This window comes from Aquarana catesbeiana, linkage group LG08, assembly GCF_042186555.1.
Source record: "Aquarana catesbeiana isolate 2022-GZ linkage group LG08, ASM4218655v1, whole genome shotgun sequence".
Classification (NCBI taxonomy): Eukaryota; Metazoa; Chordata; class Amphibia; order Anura; family Ranidae; genus Aquarana; species Aquarana catesbeiana.
The window spans coordinates 12,321,160-12,334,107 of record NC_133331.1 but is presented as its reverse complement, the minus strand read 5'-3'; the positions used below and the strand labels follow the sequence as shown (position 1 = coordinate 12,334,107).

Genomic DNA, 12,948 nt, shown 5'->3' with positions numbered 1-12,948 from the left:
TAGGAGGAGCCAAGATCACTAGAGAGGGGACCTCAGAAGAAGAGGTAAGGGGTGGCTCTGTGGAATACCATTACAGAGCAGGTAAGTAAAACCTGTTTATTATTTTGGTGAAAACAAAATGGACTTTACAACCACTTTAAGTAGTATAGAGAATTTTTTGAAGAATAAGGATGATATAGTGTCACTTTAACCCAAGCAGCTCTTAAGCGAACTACCCTACATCCACTGGCTCCTAAGCCTAATCTAACTGTCAAGCTTTGAGGGCATCTAGTGGCCAACCAGGAGAACTAATACAGGCCATGCTCCTGCCCTGCCCTGCCTTATCCTACATCCACCGGCCCCTAGGCCTAACCTACCTCTCAGGCTATGGGTGCATCTAGTGGCCAACCAGGGGGAAAAATTACAGGCCATGCTCCTGCCCTACCCTGCACCCACCTATAGCAGATACAAATGTTTTTACCATTAGAAAACAACAGCAAAATCCTATAGGTGAAACAGATGTATTCACACAGAGCACAATTCTGTTTATAATTCTTTTTAGAAGCTTCCGCAGTCCTCCAGTGCTTACTATGTGCTCAGCGTAAGCCAAAAAATGTCACAATCCCACATAGATGACTGTTACCCAATAACGCCTAAATAAATGCTTTAGAAAGGGTTTCATGAATATAAGCACAGCACTTGGACCACACAAACTAAACTCTCTCTTCCTTAAGCCACTAACATTAGTAAATAGATAGGAAGGTTCAGTATCTCACAAAAGTAAGTACACCCCTCACATTTTTGTAAATATTTTCTTCTATCTTTTCATGTGACAACACTGAAGTAATGACACTTTGCTACAATGTAAAGTAGTGAGTGTACAGCTTGTATAACAGTGTAAATTTGCTGTCCCCTCAAAATAACTCAACACACAGCCATTAATGTCTAAACCGCTGGCAACAAAAGTCAGTACACCCCTAAGCGAAAATGTCCAAATTGGGCCCATTTAGCCATTTTCCCTCCCCAGTGTCATGTGACTCGTTAGTGTTACAAGGTCTCAGGTGTGAATGATGAGCAGGTGTGTTAAATTTCACTCACTCTCCCATGCTTGTCACTGGAAGTTCAACATGGCAAAGAACTCTCTGAGGATCTGAAAAAAATAATTTTTGCTCTACACAAAGATGGCCTAGACTATAAGAAGATTGCTAAGACCCTGAAACTGAGCTGCAGCACGGTGGCCAAGACCATACAGCGGTATAACAGGACAGGTTCCACTCAGAACAGGCCTCGCCATGGTCGACCAAAGAAGTTGAGGTCACGTGATCAGCGTCATATCCAGAGGTTGTCTTTGGGAAATAGACCTATGAGTGCTGCCAGCATTGCTGCAGAGGTTGTAGGGGTGGGGGGTCAGCCTGTCAGTGCTCAGATCATACGCCGCACACTGCATCAAATTGGTCTGCATGGCTGTCGTCCCAGAAGGAAGCCTCTTCTAAAGATGTTGAACAAGAAGTCCGCAAACAGTTTGCTGAAGACAAGCAGACTAAGGACATGGATTACTGGAACCATGTCCTGTGGTCTGATGAGACCAAGATAAACTTATTTGGTTCAGATGGTGACAAGCGTGTGTGGGGGCAACCAGGTGAGGAGTACAAAGACAAGTGTGTCTTGTCTACAGTCAAGCATGGTGGTGGGAGTGTCATGGTCTGGGGCTACATGAGTGCTGCCGGCACTGGGGGGCTACAGTTTATGAAAGTGATTGTAAAGGATCGTTTTTTTTTTAAATAACATGTCATACTTGCCTCCACTGTGCAGCCTGTTTTGCACAGAGTGGCCCCGAACATCCTCTTCTAGGGTCCCCCAGGTGCTCTCGCGGCTCCTCCCCGCATCAGGTAACCCCCTACGAGAAGCGCTCTCCCAATGGGGTTACCTTGCAGGTGTGCTCCCGAGTCCAGCATTTGCGTCCACAAACACGAATGCTGGGCTCGGCCCTGCCCCCCAGTGCCCGCGTCATTGGATTTAATTGACAGCAGCGGGAGCCAATGGCTGCACTGCCATCAATCTAGCCAATCAGGACACGAGACACCGGCATGAGAAAAAGAGGGTTCAGGTAAGTAAAACGGGGGCACTGGGGGGCTGCTGCACTGCAAGAGGTTTACAACCTCTTTAAGGGAACCATGAATGCTAACTTGTACTGTGACAGCGCAAGGTCTCTGTCATCATGGAGGAGGGGAAGAGGACTCCAGTGGCAACCTGTGAAGCTCTGGTGATCTCCATGCCCAAGGCTGTGCTGGAAAATAATGGTGGCCACACAAAATATTGACACTTTGGGCCCAATTTGGACATTTTCTCTTAGGGGTGTACTCACTTTTGTTGCCAGCGGTTTAGACATTAATGGCTGTGTGTTGAGTTATTTTGAGGGGACAGCAAATTTACACTGTTATACAAGCTGTACACTCACTACTTTACATTGTAGCAAAGTTGTCACATGAAAAGATAGAAGAAAATATTTACAAAAATGGGAGCAGTACACTCACGTTTGTGAGATACTGTATATAATATTTACTTGTTTTAACTTTTTTTTTTTTTTTTTAAACATTACCTTAGTGTCTTCCTGGTTTCTGGCCTAGGTCAACATGATGTCATACATCCCAGGAGTCTTCATGGGAGGAGGGGCTTTCTCCGCTAAGCACACCCTCCTGCATGCATGCTTGAGCTAAGGGGCGGATGGATTTCAGGAAGTAAATGCTACATGAATCATCTGCCCTTACTCAAGATGGCTGCAGCTAGAAATGCTAGGAGGGTTTTTTTTGTTTTTTAAATATGGAACGCTTCACGAGTTTGCATGTCATCCTTGAGCAGGGGCCATGCTAATCTTCTCTGTATCGTTACAATTTTAGTATATGAGCTGCCGAAGCAAGCACTAGGACGGTGTTTTTTAAAGTGATTTCTCAACCAAAATAAAGCATAGAGACATGGATGGATGGGGGAGTTTGCTTTGAATATTAAAAATGAATTGAATAGCGATTTAAGTTTGTGGTGCTCAGATACAGTTTAGTTCCGCTTCAATATAATCACATCACTTGGACCACACAAATGGGTGCATAAAAAAAAAGAAAAGAACATTGAGAGTACATTATTCCAGAATATTTAAAACCCCCCATTGTTGGAAATGATCTTCTTTATCCTATTAAACCTGCTCATCTTTTATTTAAACAGTCCCTCAAAACCAACATCTTCAGTAATGCCCCCTCCCTTCCCCCTGGCCCGGCCTTCCTCTCTTCCCTTCTTATTCATTACTAAGTAATTAACTTTCACCCCCAGTAGCATCAGCACTGGATGGATGGTGGGAGCGGGAGCTGCCTCAGTTAACTTTTCTAGTTAACCAACAGGTGATTGGTTGCTAGGAAGCCGGAGGGGCCCTAGCAACCAATCATCAGCTTGTTAACATGAAAAGTTAACTCCAGCAGCTCCCGCTCCCACCCTCCATCCAGTACTGTGCTGTCTCCCGCTCCCCGCCCTGCTGTACACTGGTGTGTGTTCGTGTGTGGGAGGATGATGTGAAGTACAGAGGACTTTGCTTTGGGGAAGGGGAAGAGAACTTTACAATGTAAGGGGGATGTGAAGGGGGACAGAGGACACTGCTGTGAGAGGAGGGGGGCAGAAGACACTACAGTGTGGGGGAGGTGATGTGAAGGGGGAAGAGGACACTACTGTGGCGGGTGGGGGGGGGGTGATGTGAAGAGGGGTATAGGGCACTGCTATGGGGGGGTGAAGGGGGGCAGAGGACACTACTATGGGTGGGGAGCAAAGAACATTACTGTGGTGGGGGGGCAGAGAGTATTTCAGTGGGGGGTGATGTGAAGGGGGGCAGAGGATACTACTTTGTGGGGGGTATAGGACACTACTGTGAGAGGGAGGGGGCACAGGGCACTGCTATGGGGGGCAGAGAAGGGAGCCAAGGTTTGCCTACCCCAATTCTGAACCCAATGGGTCTGGTCTGATTCTCCTCCCGTTTCTACTTGTTTCGTTTGGTCCCGGTAATTGGCACTCTATTATTATTTGATTACAGACCTCCATGATACAAAGAAGAAATAGAATTCATGTTTTGGTTATCTCACTGATTTCTGAGTTCCCATACTTTGCCATCATTCTCAATGCAGTTTGTATCTCCTTTCTGCAAACCCATCAGATGGAGGATTGCCTTCTGACGGAGTACGACTACCCAGCAATCCTTTCATCAGGAAGACCTAGGTTTGATTCCTTTGGGAAATGTGATTAAACACATATGTTCTTGACCTACGTAAACATGATCCTTTAGCAAAGCAAAATCCCTAATTTCTTGCTGCACTGAAGACTTTCATCCAGCTCTTAATCCAAAAGGAGTAGACAATAATGAAGCAATTCCCCGCACTTTAAGAAGCCCGTGGTAAAGAGAGCTTCCTAATAAAATAATCTTTTTATATAACAGCTGGTAGGGATAAAGGTTTCAATAATTAAAACCTAACCCAGGCCTCCCCGGTGGAGACATTAATTATAAGTATCCAGGCAAGCTGACGATAGAAGAGGAAAAGTCATGTCTTGGGATGTGGAAGAGAACTGAATATTACTTTAGTGTATTTGTCTTCCCTGGCATATATATATTATACATTTTAATTAAACCGCAGACTCAGGGAATAAAGGAAGGAAGACTCGGAGAAAGAATACGCAGATATTTGCCTGTCAATCTAGGGCCATGGTAACCTGACACGAAGGCAGCACAAGCAGAATGTCACGGTCAGGGATCGAGCTCGGAGACCAGTAGCTATAGCAGTAGAGAGGCTCCCACCGACCAGCAGGGCAAGTATACAAGTACCGGTAGTTCAATCTGGCCTGGAGGATGACGTGGGTTCATCCGAGGTGCGGGGGGGCTAAGCACTAACCGGTATTCACCAGAGCTCCTGATGGTGGAGATGGGTTTTTCTGCGTGTTAGTACCAGGTCGTGGTCCTCAGGATCGCCCCACCAGGAGGTGAGCAAGCCAGGATCCAGTAGCAGATATAGCAGATCAGGATCAAGCAGAAGTGTAGTCAGTAAACAAGCCAAAGGTCAGTCAGGGGTCCCTTATTTCAAAGGTTCCCTCACCCAAGATGGCCGTCAAAGTCTCTCAAGAGTTCAGTGTCCAATCAGACTACCTTCCTCTCTTCAAGGCTTTGTATAGGGAGCTGGGTGTGTGCGCGTCACTTAACCAGGATGCAGTATGGTAAGACAAGCCACCAGCAGTAGTGTGATGCTTTGGGCAATGTTCTGCTGGGAAACCCTGGCTCCTGGCATTCATGTGGATCTTGCTTGACACGTACCACCTACGTAAACATTGTTGTCCACCCCTTCATGGAAACGGTAATTCCTGATGGCAGTGGCCTCTTTCAACAGGATAATGCGCACTGCAAAAAATGGTTCAAGAATGGTTTGAGGAACACAAAAACTAGTTACAAGTGTTGACTTGCCTTCCATATTCTCCAGATCACAATCAAATCGAGCATCTGTGGGATGTGCTGGAAAAACAGGTCTGATCCATGGAGGCCCCACCTCGCGACTTACAGGACTTAAAGGATCTGCTACTGACGGATTGGTGCCAGATACCACAGTATACCATCAGAGGTCTAGTGGAGTCCATGGCTTGATGCGTCAGGGCTTTTTTGATGGCAAAAGGGGGACCTACTCAGTATTAGGTGGGTGGTCATAAAGTCGTAGCTAATCGAGATATATATACATTTTTGTGAATAGTTTATTCTATCTTTTCATGTGACAACACTGAAGAAATTACACTTTGCTACAATGTAAAGTAGTGAGTGTACAGCTTGTATAACAGTGTAATTTGCTGTCCCCTCAAAATAACTCAACACACAGCCATTAATGTCTAAACCGCTGGCAACAAAAGTGAGTACACCCCTAAGTGAAAATGTCCAAATTGGGCCCGATTAGCCATTTTCCCTCCCCGGTGTCATGTGACTCGTTAGTGCTACAAGGTCTCAGGTGTGAATGGGGAGTAGGTGTGTTAAATTTGGTGTTATCTCTCTCATTCTCTCACACTGGGTCACTGGAAGTTCAACATGGCACCTCATGGCAAAGAACTCTCTGAGGATCTGAAAAAAAGAATAGTTGCTCTACATAAAGATAGCCTAGGCTATAAGAAGATTGCCAAGACCCTGAAAATGAGCTGCAGCATGGTGGCCAAGACCATACAGCAGTTTAACAGGACAGGTTCCCCTCAGAACAGGCCTCGCCATGGTCCACCAAAGAAGTTGAGGTCACGTGCTCAGCGGTATATATCCAGAGGTTGTCTTTGGGAAATAGACGTATGAGTGCTGCCAGCATTGCTGCAGAGGTTGTAGGGGTGGGGGGTCAGCCTGTCAGTGCTCAGACCATACGCCGCACACTGCATCAAATTGGTCTGCATGGCTGTCATCCCAGAAGGAAGCCTCTTCTAAAGATGATGCACAAATAAAAGCCCGCAATTAGTTTGCTGAAGACAAGCAGACTAAGGACATGGATTACTGGAACCATGTCCTGTGGTCTGATGAGACCAAGATAAACTTATCTGGTTTAGATGGTGTCAAGTTTGTGTGGCAGCAACCAGGTGGGAAGTACAAAGACAAGTGTGTCTTGTCTACAGTCAAGCATGGTGGTGGGAGTGTCATGGTCTGGGGCTGCATGAGTGCTGCCGGCACTGGGGAGCTACAGTTCATTGAGGGAACCATGAATGCCAACATGTACTGTGAGATACTGAAGCAGAGCATGATCCCCTCCCTTCAGAGACTGGGCCGCAGGGCAGTATTCAAACATGATAACGACCCCAAACACAACGACCACTGCCTTGCTAAAGAAGCTGAGGGTAAAGGTGATGGACTGGCCAAGCATGTCTCCAGACCTAAACCCTTTTGATCATCTGTGGGGCATCCTCAAACAGAAGGTGGAGGAGCGCAAGGTCTCTAACATCCACCAGCTCCGTGATGTCATCATGGAGGAGTGGAAGAGGACTTCAGTGGCCACTTGTGAAGCTCTGGTGAACTCCATGCCCAAGAGGGTTAAGGCAGCGCTGGAAAATAATGGTGGCCACACAAAATATTGACACTTTGGGCCCAATTTGGAAATTTTCACTTAGGGGTGTACTCACTTTTGTTGCCAGCGGTTTAGACATTAATGGCTGTGTGTTGAGTTATTTTGAAGGGGCAGAAAATTGACACTGTTATACAAGCTGTACACTCACTACTAATATTTACAAAAATGTAAAGGGGTGTACTCACTTTTGTGATATACTGTATATATTCTGATGGAAGGGCTTTAGGAAGTACTAGAGGTTAAGGTGCACAATACTTGCCCCGGGAGATGGAAACCCATGCTATACACTGATTGTAGCTCTGCTGAAAAACTTCCAGTTAGTGATGCCGAGTTAAACATATGTCTTGATCGTAGCTTTCAGGGCTGTAGATTGCAGTTGTTTGTATCCCATCAGACGTTCGTCTTTTTTCTATCTTCAGAAATGACTGTGCAGAATTCCGGAATAATTCAGCAACTATAAACTCATACTGCAGAAAATCTTGGAAAGTTTATACACTTTTTTTTTTTTACAGTTCCACCGTGTAAGATGAAAATCCTCAGCAATGCCTTCGTAGTAAAAATTCCGATTTCTTAAAAAGGCGGCTTGTAAGGGTATCTGTGTCAGCGGAAACATCTGTGCAGAGAGGATTATATCCTCCGGGGATCAACCGTAACATTATAAATACATCTGTCTGGACTCATCGTCATTTACTATGCAAGCAGTAATCAGATGTCATTCTCTCCTTATTACTAGGTATGGCCTTTTACCAGCTCCTGTATTCACACACATATACAGTATATATGGATATATTTTATATGAAGAAATGTCACTTGCAGCAAGGACCAACAATCTCATACAACATGATAATCACTATACTAAGCAATAATAACATCATTAGCTCCGTATTAGATCTCTTTGTTTCTTATAATGATGTGATCTGCTTATATTTCTGGAAATGTTAATATGTCTCAGTTGCTGTTTTCTATAACGCGGGCCATTTTTGTTTTACTGGCCTTTTAAGACTGTATCACCTCTAAGACAGCTCAGAAAGGAAAGGTCATACCTAGAAGCTCACAGTTATAAATAGTCTTTATCCCTTTCACTGCCAGACCCAATTTGCCTTTTTCTTTTAACACGTTTAACCATTTTTATTTTTTTATTTTAATTTATATATTTTTAAATATTTGTTTTTATATGTTTTATAATATTTATTTATTATATAACTATATATGTTTATTTTTATATTTTTAATATGATTATTATTATGTATTTACCCGTATTTATCGGCGTATAACACGCACAGGTGTATAACACGCACATTAATTTTAAGAGGGAAGTTTCAGGAAAAAAATTAAAATGTAATAAGGATTTAATATTTAAGCAACATAAGGGTCAGTGCCCATCTGCAGCCTCACCATTGCCATCAATGCAGCCTGATTAATGCCCATCTGCAGCCTCACAAATTCCATCAATGCAGCAGCCTCACCATTACCTTCAATGCAGCAGCTTCCTATTACAGAGGCCGCCAAGTAAGCAGGAGATTCTCACAATATTTAATCTGATGGCGCTCATCCCGCCCCCCTCCCTGTCCCCTCTGAGGCAGCTAAAATTGAAGTATTGGCATATAACACGCACACACTATTTGCACCCAATTTTCATGGTGAAAAAGTGAGTGTTATACGCCAATAAATACAGTATTTATTTTAATTCATTTTTTATTTATTATTTATTTTTTTTTTTTATTGTTTACATTTTTGCACACATTTTGCAAAATCTGCACTTTTTGCTAGTAAGGACTGTAAACCCCCATGAAAAGTATACATTTTCTGAAAGCGGGGACTCTGGAGAATAAAATGGAGATAGTTGCCATTTTTTGTTGCAGGATATTTGCATGTTTATTTATTAAATGCACATTTAAAGGAAAAAAATACATTAAAATTAATTTTAATACAAACCATCATTATTATTCCCAATTTTGTTGGTAAAATCTAAAAGATTGGTTTGCGTTAAGTAAATATGCAAAAAAAAAGAAGAGAAAAAACTATACACAAAATTATCTGTAGGTGATCACCCTCAACACACTCCTCTCCTGTACATACTGCCCACTGTCATACCCTCCACACTCCTCTCCTGTACATACTGCCCCCATCATACCCCCCACACTCCTGTCCTGTACATACTGCCCACTGTCATACCCTCCACACTCCTCTCCTGTACATACTGCCCACTGTCATACCCTCCACACTCCTCTCCTGTACATACTGCCCACTGTCATACCCTCCACACTCCTCTCCTGTACATACCGCCCACTGTCATACCCTCCACACTCCTCTCCTGTACATACCGCCCACTGTCATACCCTCCACACTCCTCTCCTGTACATACCGCCCACTGTCATACACTCCGCACTCCTCTCCGGTACATACTGCCCACTGTCATACCCTCCACACTCCTCTCCTGTACATACCGCCCACTGTCATACCCCCCACACTCCTCTCCTGTACATACCGCCCACTGTCATAGACTCCACACTCCTCTCCTGTACATACCGCCCACTGTCATACCCTCCGCACTCCTCTCCTGTACATACCGCCCACTGTCATACCCTCCGCACTCCTCTCCTGTACATACCGCCCACTGTCATACCCTCCACACTCCTCTCCTGTACATACCGCCCACTGTCATACACTCCACACTCCTCTCCTGTACATACCGCCCACTGTCATACACTCCACACTCCTCTCCTGTACATACCGCCCACTGTCATACCCTCCGCACTCCTCTCCTGTACATACCGCCCACTGTCATACCCTCCGCACTCCTCTCCTGTACATACCGCCCACTGTCATACCCTCCACACTCCTCTCCTGTACATACCGCCCACTGTCATACACTCCACACTCCTCTCCTGTACATACCGCCCACTGTCATACACTCCACACTCCTCTCCTGTACATACCGCCCACTGTCATACACTCCACACTCCTCTCCTGTACATACCGCCCACTGTCATACACTCCACACTCCTCTCCTGTACATACCGCCCACTGTCATACCCTCCGCACTCCTCTCCTGTACATACCGCCCACTGTCATACCCTCCGCACTCCTCTCCTGTACATACCGCCCACTGTCATACCCTCCACACTCCTCTCCTGTACATACCGCCCACTGTCATACACTCCACACTCCTCTCCTGTACATACCGCCCACTGTCATACACTCCACACTCCTCTCCTGTACATACTGCCCACTGTCATACCCTCCACACTCCTCTCCTGTACATACCGCCCACTGTCATACCCTCCACACTCCTCTCCTATACATACCGCCCACTGTCATACCCTCCACACTCCTCTCCTATACATACCGCCCACTGTCATACCCTCCACACTCCTCTCCTATACATACCGCCCACTGTCATACCCTCCACACTCCTCTCCTATACATACCGCCCACTGTCATACCCTCCACACTCCTCTCCTATACATACCGCCCACTGTCATACACTCCACACTCCTCTCCTGTACATACCGCCCACTGTCATACCCCCCACACTCCTCTCCTGTACAAACTGCTTGTATATGAACCGCCTCCTGGGCTGGCATTGGACCAGTGTGCTGTCTATTAGAGTAGCCAGTCTAGGAGGCATGGCTTCCTTTGACAGCGGCCGCCTATTCCTATACAAGCCGCGTCTCAGTGGGAGATCGCTGCTCTGTGAGATCCAGCCAGCAGATCCTTCTGATTCCTCCCTGATGCATTGATGGGCACTGATGAAGCTGCACTGATGGGCAATGATAGGCTGCATAGATGGGCAATGATATGCTGCACTGATACGCTAAACTGATTAGCAATGGTATGCTGAACTAATTGGCAATGGTATGCTGCACTGATAAGCTGCACTGATGGGCACTGACAGGCTGCACTTTTGGACACTGATAAGCACTGATGAGGCTGCACTGATGGCCACTGATGAGGCGGAACTGATAAGCTGCACTGATGGGACTGTACTAATGGGCATTGATCGGCTGCACTGATGAGGCTGCACTAAAGAGACTGTACTGATGTCCACTGACGGCCACTGATAGGCTGCACTGATGGGCACTGATAAGGCAGCACTGATGAGGCAGAACTGATAAGCTGCAATGATGGGCACTGATAGGCTGTACTGATGGGACTTTACTGATGGCACTGATCAGCTGCACTGATGGGTACTGATATGCTTTATGCTATTGTTAAAGTTGTTATTGATATTTATTTTTGGAATTTAATTCTGCATAAAACATTTAACAGTGTAATTTCATTAGATAATTAGGGGAATTAGGGGTGGGGCATTGTAGGGGTTGGGTGGGGCAACTGGTGGCGAGTAACTCTTAAAGCCTGGCTAGTGGCTCAGGACTTGACATTTTGAGCCCTGGAATAAACAATGCCCCAATCTTTGGTGTCTACAGAGAAATAGCATCCCATCATTAATGTCAGTGGCAGAAATTGTGCCCTATCATTGGTGTCCTTGGGCCCCATCTTTCGTGTCATTGGGAGGAATTCTGCCCCTTCATTGGTGTCAGTGGAGGGAATTATGTCTCATTGTTGGTATCCGTGGATGAAAATAGTGCCCCAAGGGCCAGATAAGAGCAAACATAGGGCCGCAGTTTGGAGACCACTGGTCTAATAGACTAAGGCTTCACACTAGGTTTGTTATGGGAGATATAAATGGACCATCATTACTGAACTTTTTCTGAAAATGCCGGTTACTTGGCTGTTATGGCAATCCACTGTCCACTGACGTGTGCATGTATACAGATCGGGGAAGTGGAAGTGTTTTCTCCTAATCCGCATACTTGTTGCAGGTCAGTGATAGAGGACAGGAATATGATGGGCGGCATAAAGTCAGCAATGGCTGCTTCCGTGTTCCTCCAGATGGTCTTCTCTTTATATGGTTTACTAGACTGCTTCACATTCCGGCACAATAGCGGAAAAGGTATTAACTTGAAATACATTTCCGGACAGATAGTCCTTTTCTGAACTGAATTTCTCTGACTGCAGCGCAGATTATAGAATCAATATTAAGAGAAGTTTTGATCTCGCTTCTCTCTCGGTATCATCAATCTCCAGCATTATAAAGAAAAAAAAATCGATACAAAGTCTTTTACCTTTACTATCTAACCCCAATAAAAGGACGGAATTTATATCTACAGCTGCGCCTGACTCCACTCATCCTAATATTCAATGTGCTGCAGAATCTCACAATAAACAAAAAAATATTAAAAAGAACGAGCGTCCAACTTTATTACGATCGTGTCTCGCATGTCCTATTACTACAGCATCAGTGCTCCTGACGTGATAATGGGGGGAGGGTATGGAGGTTTTCTTGTTTTCCCAACTAGGAGGAAGCTTAAAGTGATTGTAAACCTCAGACATGAAATACGAACAAAGCATATCCCTCTATAAGTGTGTACTTGTCTCACTCCAGAGCACTAAATGTTATTTCTGTCTGTGGTCTCCTTCCTCTGCTATCAGCATGAGTTATTTCTGACAAGTTTTCTTGACACCAAGAGATAAAAAGGTGACAGGGGAGGGAGCTCCAGGACACATGCCTGTGATTGACAGCCTCAGCTCTGTTGCTGTGTGAAGGGGGTGCGTCCCTTCCTTCCAATCAGCACTTACTGACCTCTGCAGAGTGTAACTTCAGCCCCCTGCTTTCTGACAGCTCAGACAAGCTGTATACATTCTTGACTTTAAACGGCTGTAGAGGAGAGAAGACCGCAGATAAACAGGTCCAACTTATGTAGGAGGATTTTTTTAATCTCTGTGTATCACCTGAGGCCAGTCACTTCACTGGGTATGTATATGAAAGGGTTTACAAACCACTTTAAAGCTGAACTCCAGAAATTAA

The 12,948-nt window shown here is 45.2% G+C and overlaps 1 protein-coding gene and 1 non-coding gene across 2 annotated transcripts in view; both read right to left on the bottom strand.

Annotated features, from left to right (window-relative positions):
- Window positions 1-12,948, bottom strand: part of ZMAT4 (zinc finger matrin-type 4) — a 675,941-nt gene that overhangs the window by 98,479 nt on the left and 564,514 nt on the right. The gene's annotated exons all lie outside the window — the stretch shown is intronic.
- LOC141106986 (U6 spliceosomal RNA) lies at window positions 2,794-2,900 on the bottom strand. The gene has a single exon (XR_012235756.1). It is a non-coding gene; the product is annotated as a U6 spliceosomal RNA (small nuclear RNA).